This window comes from Panulirus ornatus, chromosome 8 (assembly GCF_036320965.1).
Source record: "Panulirus ornatus isolate Po-2019 chromosome 8, ASM3632096v1, whole genome shotgun sequence".
Taxonomy (NCBI): domain Eukaryota; kingdom Metazoa; phylum Arthropoda; class Malacostraca; order Decapoda; family Palinuridae; genus Panulirus; species Panulirus ornatus.
The window spans coordinates 33,440,508-33,453,007 of NC_092231.1; the positions used below are offsets into that span (position 1 = coordinate 33,440,508).

General features: G+C 47.5%; 3 non-coding genes across 3 annotated transcripts in view; 1 reads left to right on the plus strand and 2 right to left on the minus strand.

Moving 5' to 3' along the window:
* TRNAH-GUG (transfer RNA histidin (anticodon GUG)) overlaps positions 1–45 on the plus strand; it is a 72-nt gene extending 27 nt beyond the window's left edge. The window contains exon 1 of the tRNA in view: positions 1–45. This exon is cut by the window's left edge and continues 27 nt beyond it. This is a non-coding gene — a tRNA (tRNA-His).
* A 5,581-nt stretch (positions 46–5,626) lies between these two features.
* Positions 5,627–5,698, minus strand: TRNAP-AGG (transfer RNA proline (anticodon AGG)). The gene has a single exon. It is a non-coding gene; the product is annotated as a tRNA-Pro (tRNA).
* A 5,603-nt stretch (positions 5,699–11,301) lies between these two features.
* On the minus strand, positions 11,302–11,374 carry TRNAF-GAA (transfer RNA phenylalanine (anticodon GAA)). The gene has a single exon. It is a non-coding gene; the product is annotated as a tRNA-Phe (tRNA).
* Positions 11,375–12,500: the final 1,126 nt, after the last annotated feature.

A 12,500-nucleotide genomic window follows, 5' to 3' on the forward strand; every position in this document is an offset into this window, starting at 1 on the left:
TGCGTTGTGGCCGCAATAACCCAGGTTCGAATCCTGGTCACGGCAAGGCGTTAAACTTTTGAGCCCTGAAATGAAAAGATTGAACTAGTATAAACATACGCTCACCGTATATATATATATATATATATATTTATATGGCCATATGTGACACAGGACTTTATGTTCGACCGCCACTGCCCACCACGATCACCTGTCTGCCACTGTCCACCATGATTACCTGCCTGCCACTGTCTACCATGATTACCTGATTGCCACTGTCACCATGATTACCTCCCTGCCACTGACCACCATGATCACCTGCTTGATACTGTCCATCATGATTACCTGCCTGCCACTGTCCATCATGATTACCTCCCTGCCACTGTCCACCAAGATAACCTGTCTGCCAATGTCCACCATAATCACCTGCCTGCCACGGTTCACCATGATTACCTGCCTGCCACTGTCCACCATGATTACCTTCCTGCCACTGTCCACTATGATTACCTGCCTGCCACTGTCCACCATGATTACCTGCCTGCCACTGTCCACCATAATTACCTGCCTGCCGCTGTCCATCGTGATCACCTGCCTGCCACTGTCCATCATGATCACCTGTCTGCCACTGTCCACCATGATAACCTGCCTGCCATTGTCCACCATGACTACCTGCCTGCCACTGTCCACCATGATCACTTGCCTGTCACTGTCCACCATGATTACCGACCTGCCACTGTCCACAATAACCTGCCTGCCACTGTCCACCATGATTACCTGCCAGCCACTGTCCACCATGATTACCTACCAGCCACTGTCCACCATGATTACCTTCCTGCCACTGTCCACTATGATTACCTGCCTGCCACTGTCCACCATGATTACCTGCCTGCCACTGTCCACCATAATTACCTGCCTGCCGCTGTCCATCGTGATCACCTGCCTGCCACTGTCCATCATGATCACCTGTCTGCCACTGTCCACCATGATAACCTGCCTGCCATTGTCCACCATGACTACCTGCCTGCCACTGTCCACCATGATCACTTGCCTGTCACTGTCCACCATGATTACCGACTTGCCACTGTCCACAATAACCTGCCTGCCACTGTCCACCATGATTACCTGCCAGCCACTGTCCACCATGATTACCAGCCAGCCACTGTCCACCATGATTACCTTCCTGCCACTGTCCACCATGATTACCTTCCTGCCACTGTCCACTATGATCACCTGCCTGCCACTGTCCATCATGATCACCTGTCTGCCACTGTCCACCATGATTACCTGCCTCCCATTGTCCACCATGACTACCTGTCTGCCACTGTCCACTATGATAACCTCCCTGCCATTTTCCACCATGACTACCTACCTGCCACTGTCCACCATGATCACTTGCCTGTCACTGTCCACCATGATTACCGACCTGCCACTGTCCACCATAACCTACCTGCCACTGTCCATGATTACCGACTTGCCAGCGTCCACCATGATTACCTGCCAGCCACTGTCCACCATGATTACCTTCCTGCCACTGTCCACCATGATTACCTTCCTGCCACTGTCCACTATGATTACCTGCCTGCTACTGTCCACTACGATTACCTGCCTGCCACTGTCCACCATGATTACCTGTCTGCCACTGTCCACCATGATCAGCTGCCTGCCACTGTCCACCATGATTTCCTGCCTGCCACTGACCACTAAGATTACCTGTCTGCCAATGTCCACCATGATCAGCTGCCTGCCACTGTCCACCATGATTACCTTCCTGCCACTGTCCACTATGATTACCTGCCTGCTACTGTCCACTACGATTACCTGCCTGCCACTGTCCACCATGATTACCTGTCTGCCACTGTCCACCATGATCAGCTGCCTGCCACTGTCCACCATGATTTCCTGCCTGCCACTGACCACTAAGATTACCTGTCTGCCAATGTCCACCATGATCAGCTGCCTGCCACTGTCCACCATGATTACCTTCCTGCCACTGTCCAATATGATTACCTGCCTGCCGCTGTCCACCATGATTACCTGCCTGCCACTGTCCATGATGATCACCTGCCTGCCGCTGACCACCATGATTACCTGTCTGCCTCTGTCCACCATGATTACCTCCCTGCCCTGCCCTGCCACTACTATGATTACCTATCTGGCACTGTCCACCATGTTTACCTGCCTGCCACTGTCCAACATGAATTACCTGCCTGCCACTGTCCATCATGATTACCTGCCTGCCTCTGTCCACCATGATCACCTGCCTGCTACTGTCCACCATGATTATCTGCCTGCCACTGTCCACCATGATTACCTTCCTTCCACTGTCCATCATGATTACCTGTCTGCCACTGTCCACCATGAATTCCTGCCTGCCACTGTCCACCATGATTATCTACCTGCCACTGTCCACCATGATTACCGACCTGCTACTGTCCACCATGATTACCTGCCTGCCAGTGTACGCCATGATTACCTTCCTACCTCTGTTCACCATGATTACCAGCCTGCCACTGTCCATCATGATTACCTGCCTGCCGCTGACCACCATGGTTACCTGTCTGCCTCTGTCCACCATGATTACCTCCCTTCCACCGTCCATCATGATCACCGGCCTGCCACCGTCCACCATGATTACCTGCCTGCCACTGTCCACCATGATTACCTGACTGCCACTTTCCATCATGATTACCTTCCTGCCACTGTCCACCATGATTACCTGTCTGCCACTGTCCATCATGATTACCTTCCTACCACTGGCCATCACGATTACCGGCCTGCCACTGTCCACCATGTTTACCTGCCTGCCACTGACCACCATGATTACCTGTCTGCCTCTGTCCATCGTGATTACCTCCCTGCCACTGTCCATCATGATCACCTGCCTGCCACTGACCACCATGATTACCTGTTTTGCACTGTCCATCATGTTCACCTGCCTGTCACTGTCCATCATGATCACATGCCTGCCACTGTCCACTATGATTACCTTCCTGCCACTTTCGATCACGATTACCTTCCTGCCACTGTCCACTATGATTACCTGCCTGCCACTGTCCACCTCGATTACCTGCCTGCCTCTGTCCACCATGATCAACTGCCTGCCACGGTCCATCATGATCACCGGCCTGCCACTGTCCACCATGATTACCTGCCTACCACTGTCCACCATGATTACCTGCCTACCACTGTCCACCATGATTACCTGCCTGCCACTGTCCACCATGATTACCGAACTGCCACTGTCAACCATCATTACCGACCTGCCATTGTCCATCATGATTATCTGCCGGCCACTGTCCGCTATGATTACCTTCCTGCCTCTGTCCACCATGATTACCTGCCTACCACTGTCCATCATCATTACCTGCCTGCCACTGTCCACCATGATTACCTGCCTGCCACTGTCCACCATGATTACCTGGCTGTCAATATCCACCGTGATTACCAACCTGACACTGTCCACCATCATTACCTGCCTGCCACTGTCCACGATGATTACCTGCCTGCCACTGTCCACCATGATTACCTTCATGCTACTGTCCATCATGATCACCTGTCTGCCACTGTCCACCATGATTACCTGCCTGCCACTGTCCATCATGATTACCTGGCTGTCACTATCCACCGTGATTACCAACCTGACACTGTCCACCATGATTACCTGCCTGCCACTGTCCACGATGATTACCTGCCTGCCACTGACCACCATGACTACCTGTCTGCCTCTGTCCACCATGATTACGTCCCTGCCACTGTCCATCATGATCACCTGCCTACCACTGACCACCATGATTACCTGTCTGGCACTTCACCTTGTTCACCTGTCTGCCACTATCCACCATGATTACCTGCCTGCCACTGTCCACCATGATTACCTGCCTGCCACTGTCCACTATGAATACTTTCCTGCCACTGTCCACCATGAATACTTTCCTGCCACTGTCTTTCATGATTACCTGCCTACCACTTTCCGCCATGAGTACCTTCCTGCCTGAGTCACCATGATTACCTGCCTCCCACTGTCCACTATGATTACCTGCCTGCCACTGTCCACTATGATTACCTGCCTGCCACTGTCCATCATGATTACCTACCTGCCATTGTCCATCATGAATACCTGTCTGCCACTGTCTACCATGATTACCTGCCTGCCACTGTCCACCATGATTACCTGCCTCCCATTGTCCACCATGATTACCTGCCTGCCACTGTCCATCATGATTACCTACCTCCCACATTCCACCATGATTATCTGCCTGCCATTGTCCATCATGAATACCTGTCTGCCACTGTCTACCATGATTACCTGCCTGCCACTGTCCACTATGATTACCTGCCTGCCACTGTCCACCATGATCAACTGTCTGCCACTATCCACCATGATCACCTGCCTGCCACTGTCCACCATGATCACCTGCCTGCCACTGTCCACCATGATCACCTGCCTGCCACTGTCCACCATGATCATCTGTCTGCCACTGTTCATGATCATCTGCCTGCCACTGTCCACCATGATCAACTGTCTGCCACTATCCACCACGATCACCTGCCTGCCACTGTCCACCATGATCAACTGTCTGCCACTATCCACAATGATCACCTGTCTGCCACTGTCCACCATGATCAACTGTCTGCCACTATCCACCATGATCACCAGTCTGCCACTGTCCACCATGATCACCTGCCTGCCGCAGTCAATGATCACCTGACTGTCACTGTCCACCATTGTCATTTGCCTGCCACTGCCCACCATGATCACCTGTCTGCCATTGTACACCATGATTACCTGCCTGCCACTGTCCACCATGATCACCCTGCCACTGTCCACCATGATCACCTGCCTGCCACTGTCCACCATGATTACTTGCCTGCCACCATCCACCATGTTCACCTGTCTGCAACTGCCCACCATGATCACCTGTCTCCCACTGTCCACCATGATCACCTGTCTCACACTGTCCACCATGATCACCTGTCTGCCAGTGTCCACCATGATCACCTTCCTGCCATTGTACACCTTGATCACTTGCCTGCCACTGTCCACTATGATCACCTGTCTGCCACTGTCCACCATGATTACCTGTCTGCCACTGTCTACCATGATCACCTGCCTGCTACTGTCCACCATGATCACATGTCTGCCACTGTCCACCATGATTACCTGGCTGCTACTATCCACCATGATCAACTGTCTGCCACTGCCCACCATAATCACCTGTCTGCTACTGTCCACCATGATCAACTGTCTGCCACTGTCCACCACGATCACCTGTCTGCCACTGTCCACCATGATCACGTCGGCCACTGTCCACCATGATCACCTGCCTGCTACTGTCCACCATGATCAACTGTCTGCCACTGTCCACCATGATCACCTGTCTGCCACTGCCCACCATGATCACCCGTCTGCCACTGGAAGCTTTAATACACGTCACCTGTATTCTTTACCCGATCAATATTCCTCTAACCTGGTGTAAGTTAATGCCTTCTTAACCCTGATGCTTTCGCTCATAACCCCACGTACAACATGGGTAATACACAACACAACTGTGATACTTTTCATAACTCTCTGTCCCCAGCTTACTGAACGAGTTCGCTCGAAAAGAATAGTTACATAACAATCATTTTTCCTTGTAATAAAAGACGTGGGCCTGTCCGGGAGTTGAACCCGGGACCTCTCGCACCCTAAGCGAGAATCATACCCCTAGACCAACAGGCCGACGAGAAGCGAGCGGGCCAAGTCTTGCAATGTGTCAACGTCTGCACAACATCACCACCAGTGCAACTGTGTACATAATACAGTAACAGGTGCAGGCAAAACAACCTTAACAAGTACAACCTTCCTGACTTTGGAGTGTTATAGTGATGACCGGAACCTCCAAAGGAATCAATCTTTGAACAATATTTCTTTTTCTTTCGTTTTTCACTTTTTCTTTCATACTTGACCGCTGTTTCCCGCGTTTGCGATAAAGCGCCAGAAACAGACGAAGAAAGGCCGCATTTCGCTTACATCGCTGTCACGGGCAATGCACAGACCTTTCCCGGGTTTCCCTCAGCCTCTTAACACGCACTGGTTTCAGTCCACTGACAGCACGTCGACCCCTAAACGCTTCATCGTTCCAATTCACTCTATCCCGTGTACGCCTTTCACCCTCCTGCATGTTCAGGCCCCGATCACTCAAAATCTTTTTCACTCCAACCTGCCACTTCTAATTTGGTCTCCTCGTTCTCCGTGTTCCCTCCACTTCTAACACACTTCGTTAACCTCTCTCCATCCTCTTCAGCTCTCTCTCTCTCTCTCTCTCTCTCTCTCTCTCTCTCTCTCTCTCTCTCTCTCTCTCTCTCTCTCTCTCTCTCTCTCGCTCTATCAACCACACTCTTTTTACTGCCACACATCTCTCTTACTCTTTAATTACCCACTCGATCAAACCATGTCACACCACAAATTGTCCTCAAACATTTCATTTCCAACACATCCACCCTCCTCCATACAACCCTATCTATAGCCTATGCCTCGCATCCGTAAAACAACGTTGGGACTACTCTATCTCCAAGTACCCTCCAAGATAACGACATCTCTTTCCAAACATTCTTCAGTGCTCCCAGAACCGTAGCCCCCCCTTACCGACCCCATGACTCATTTCCGCTTCCATGGTTCCAATTGCTGCCCTATCCACTTCCAGATATCTAAGACACTTCACTTCCTCCAAATTTTCTCCAATGAAATTCACACCTCAACTAACCTGTCCAACTACTCTGCTAAACCAAACAAAATTGCTTTTATTCTCATTTACTCTCAACTTTCTCCTCTAATCTCAGTCACAAACTTCTGCAGTTTCTCACTCGAATCTGCCACCAGCGGTGTATCATCGGCAAACAACAGCCGACTCACTTCTTGGGCTCCCTCATCTCCGACAGCCTGCATTCTTGCCACTCTCTCCAAGACCTTTGCATTCACCTCCTTCACCACCCCATCCATAAAAAATCAAACTACTATAGTGACATCACACACCCCTGCCGCAGACCAATCTTCACTGGGAACCAATCATTCTCCTCTCTTCCTACTCGTGCAAATGCCTTACATCCTTGATAAAAACTTTTCACTGCTTCTAACAACTTGCCTCCCACACCATATATTCTTAATACCTTCCACAGAGCATCTCTATCAACTCTATCATATGCCTTCTCCAGATCCATAAATGCTACATACAAATCCATTTGCTTTTCTAAGTATTTCTCACATACATTCTTCAAAGCAAACACCTGATCCACACATCCTCTACCACTTCTGAAACCACACTGCTCTTCCCCAATCTGATGCTCTATACATGCCTTCACCCTCTCAATCAATACCCTCCCATATAATTTACCAGGAATACTCAACAAACTTATTCCTCTGTAATTTGAACACTCATCTTTATCCCCTTAGCCTTTGTAAAATAGCACTATGCATGCATTCCGCCAATCCTCAGGCACTTCACTATGAACTATACCTGCATTGAATATCCTTACCAGCCGGTCAGCAACATAGTCACCCCCTTATTTAATAAATTCCATTGCAATACCATCCAAACCCGCCACCTTGCCGGCTTTCATACCACCTCTTTCCTCTTCAGCGAACTATTCCATGGCTCCCTCAGCACATAACAACCCCATACATACATATATATATATATATATATATATATATATATATATATATATATATATATATATATATATATATATATATATATATATATATATATATATATTTACGAACATGTGTGTGTGTGTGTCTTTGTGTATTTATGGTGTAAGTGATATTCTATGTTGTAGGACGACAGAGAAGCGGGCCAGGGCCTCCGTTACCTCGGCTTGGGGGGTTCACTCCTGTGGCCGCCGGGTCATCAACTCAGACACTCTCAACCCTAGAGGCCTGTCGTCTTTCCCATACCAGAGGGACCAGATGGCCGAGGTCAGGAGCAGCAGTCACGCCCGACCATCAATCCAGTGAACCACAACACTTGGACCTGTCATTTCTCCCCCGTGCGAGGCACTAGACGACTCGGGGTCATGATAGGAGGTCAGCTCGGAGCTATGGCTTCCTGTATATCGTCGTTACCGTCAGGACAAGGGAAGGTGGGGCCTTGGCAAGATGTGGGCCGGACCTAAGACCCTCCAGCCAAGGAAGAGTGGCACTATGAGCCACCCTCCTCCAATCACAACTGGACCATAGGCCTCTAGCCAATCAAGAGTGGCACTATGGGTCTAGGGCAGCAGGCCGCTCCTGGCTCGCTCCTCCCTGCAACAAAAACCTCTGACACCAGCTGAGCCACGATTTCCTCTCTATCTCGTAGAGAGGAAATCGTGGCCCACCTAACCTAACCCTGACCAGTAGGTAAGTGGTTTCTCCCCTCTGTCTCCAGCCCGTAGCCTACATGGCCCACCTAACCTAACCCTACACAGTAGGTAAGTGGTTTTTCCCCTCTGTCTCCAGCCCGTAGCCTACGATCAGTGTAAAGTGGCGCTACATAAACTCTACGGTGTTGAACTGCCTCTGTCATTTAGTTTCGAGTGTCATAGAATATTGTAACTTGTCATAGAAGTGTCCAACGAATAAGTGTATCTTGAATCATGTTGCTAGAGTCAACGTAAATGATTTGTGCCGGATTTAATGTGCTTCTCTTATTTTGTTCTCTTTATTTCTTGGATTACAAGCAGTTTTAATGCTGGTGTTTTATTTAATCCCATGACTTTAAGACAGTGTTATCCGTGTGCGTAGTGGACGACCCTTCCCTGTAGGAGGATTCGTAACAAGCTGTGCATACAGAGGGTAAGCATACAGAAGCTGTGCATACAAAGGCTGTGCATGCAAAAGCTGTGCATACAGAAGCTAAGCATACAGAAGCTGAGTATACAGAAGCTGTGCATAAAAAGGCTGTGCATCAAAGGCTGTATATACAAAGCTAAGCATACAGAAGCTGAGCATACAGAAGCTGTGCATACAGAAGCTAAGCATACAAAAGCTGTGCATAAAGAAGCTGAGCATACAGAAGCTGTGCATACAAAAGCTGTGCGTACAGAAGCTGTGCATACAGAAGCTAAGCATACAGAAGCTAAGCATACAGAAGCTAAGCATACAGAAGCTATGCATACAGAAGCTGAGCATACAAAAGCTGAGCATACAGCTGTGCATACAGAAGCTGTGCATACAGAAGCTGAGCATACAGAAGCTGTGCGTACAGAAGCTAAGCATACAAAAGCTGTGCATACAGCTGTGCATACAGAAGCTGTGCGTACAAAAGCTGTGCATACAGAAGCTGAGCATACAGAAGCTGTGCATACAAAGGCTGTGCATACAGAAGCTGAGCATACAGATGCTGAGCATACAGAAGCTGTGCATACAGTTGTGCATACAGAAGCTGTGCGTACAAAAGCTGTGCATACAGAAGCTAAGCATACAAAAGCTGTGCATACAGCTGTGCATACAGAAGCTGTGCGTACAAAAGCTGTGCATACAGAAGCTGAGCATACAGAAGCTGTGCATACAAAGACTGTGCATACAGAAGCTGAGCATACAGATGCTGAGCATACAGAAGCTGTGCATACAGCTGTGCATACAGAAGCTGTGCGTACAAAAGCTGTGCATACAGAAGCTGAGCATACAGAAGCTGTGTATACAAAGGCTGTGCATACAGAAGCTAAGCATACACACGTTGAGCATACAGCTGAGCATACAGAAGCTGAGCATACAGAAGCTGAGCATAAAGAAGCTGTGCATACAGAAGCTAAGCATACAGAGGTTGTGCATACAGAAGCTGCGCATACAGAAGCTGTGCATACAGAAGCTGAGCATACAGAAGCTGTGCATACAGAAGCTGTGCATACAAAAGCTGAGCATACAGAAGCTGAGCATACAGAAGCTGAGCATACAAAAGCTGAGCATACAGAAGCTGTGCATACAAAAGCTGTGCATAAAGAAGCTGAGCATACAGAAGCTGAGCATACAGAAGCTGAGCATACAAAAGCTGAGCATACAGCTGTGCATACAGAAGCTGTGCATAAAGAAGCTGAGCATACAGAAGCTGAGCATACAGAAGCTAAGCATACAACGGCTGATCATACAAAAGCTGAGCATACAGAAGCTGGGCATACAGAAGCTAAGCATACAACGGCTGAGCATAAGGAAGCTAAGCATACAGAAGCTGAGCATACAGAAGCTAAGCATACAACGGCTGAGCATACAGAAGCTAAGCATACAACGGCTGAGCATACAGAAGCTAAGCATACAGAAGCTGTGCATACAGAAGCTAAGCATACAACGGCTGAGCATAAGGAAGATAAGCATACGGAAGCTGAGCATACAGAAGCTAAGCATACAACGGCTGAGCATACAGAAGCTAAGCATACAGAAACTGAGCATACAGAAGCTAAGCATACAGAAGCTGAGCATACAGAAGCTAAGCATACAACGGCTGAGCATACAGAAGCTAAGCATACAGAAGCTAAGCATACAGAAGCTGAGCATACAGAAACTGAGCATACAGAAGCTAAGCATACAGAAACTGAGCATACAGAAGCTAAGCATACAACGGCTGAGCATACAGAAGCTAAGCATACAGAAACTGAGCATACAGAAGCTAAGCATACAGAAGCTGAACATACAGAAGCTAAGCATACAGAAATTGAGCATACAGAAGCTAAGCATACAGAAGCTAAGCACACAGAAGCTGAGCATACAGAAGCTAAGCACACAGAAGCTGAGCATACAGAAGCTGAGCATACAGAAGCTAAGCACACAGAAGCTGAGCATACAGAAGCTAAGCATACAACGGCTGATCATACAGAAGCTAAGCATACAACGGCTGAGCATACAGAAGCTAAGCATAGAACGGCTGAGCATACAGAAGCTGGGCATACAATGGCTGATCATACAGAAGCTAAGCATACAACGACTGAGCATACAGAAGCTAAGCATACAACGGCTGAGCATACAGAAGCTAAGCATAGAACGGCTGAGCATACAGAAGCTAAGCATACAACGGCTGATCATACAGAAGCTAAGCATACAACGGCTGAGCATACAGAAGCTAAGCATAGAACGGCTGAGCATACAGAAGCTAAGCATACAGAAGCTGAGCATACATGAATACAGTTCAACATACACAAATTACCACAGAAAACGTCCACATCAGAGCTCTACCTAGCCTAACGTACCGTCATACAGATACAGCCAAACTGTAATAACATTCTGGATGTTTTGTGTATAAGAGTACAGCCTTCTTATGTAAACATAATCCAGCACGAGAAAGACAGTACAGCTGGGACTTTCAAAACGATTGCCCAGACCCGGGATCGAACCGGGGACCTTTAGATCTTCAGTCTAACGCTCTCCCAACTGAGCTATCTAGGCACGAAATACAACGCGAAACTCTCTGCTCCAGTGATATTACTCGTGACGTCATCCACCAGCTCATGACACAGACACACACGCAGACGAACTGTTATCATTTTTGGGAAGGTAAAGGCTCTCTCTCTCTCTCTCTCTCTCTCTCTCTCTCTCTCTCTCTCTCTCTCTCTCTCTCTCTCTCTTACTCTGCAAAGTCAATCACACCCACATTATGTTAACAACACTATTCAATATTTCTTATTGGGATTTTACTATATCCGTTTTTAATATTCACTATATATATATATATATATATATATATATATATATATATATATATATATATATATATATATATATATATATTCTTTTTTTCTATACTATTCGCCATTTCCCGCGTTTGCGAGGTAGCGTTAAGAACAGAGGACTGGGCCTTAGAGGGAAAATCCTCACCTGGCCCCCTTCTCTGTTCCTTCTTTTGGAAAATTAAAAAAAAACGAGAGGGGAGGATTTCCAGCCACCAGCTCCCTCCCCTTTTAGTCGCCTTCTACGACACGCAGGGAATACGTGGGAAGTATTCTTTCTCCCCTATCCCCAGGAATAATATATATATATATATATATATATATATATATTGGAAAGGATCAAAATTTTGCGCGTGATCAAGATATTCCTGAGTCCACGGGGAAAATGAAACACGAAAAGTTCCCAAGTGCACTTTCGTGTAATAATCACATCATCAGGGGAGACACAAGAGAGAAATATAAGTCAGTTGATATACATCGAAGAGACGAAGCTAGGACGCCATTTGGTAAACATGTGATTGTCCAAAACATACAACAAGCGTTCATAAACTTATCATTTTACAAATTAAATTAAATCCTTTAATGTAAATGTTGCCTTTAGCAACAATAATACTATAAAGAATATCTTAATCAGGAATTCACCAGAAAATTCTCATGGATTCATCTATAAAGTGCCTTGTGGAAAACTGTGATAAATTTTATGTTGGTCAGACTGGTAAGGATCTTTCTGTTAGACTTAAGCAACATAGATATAGTATAAGAACGGGACAAGAATCAAATGCCTTGTTTAATCACGTTAAAAACAATGATCATTGTATTGACTGGAGTAACGCCATCTCAGTTAT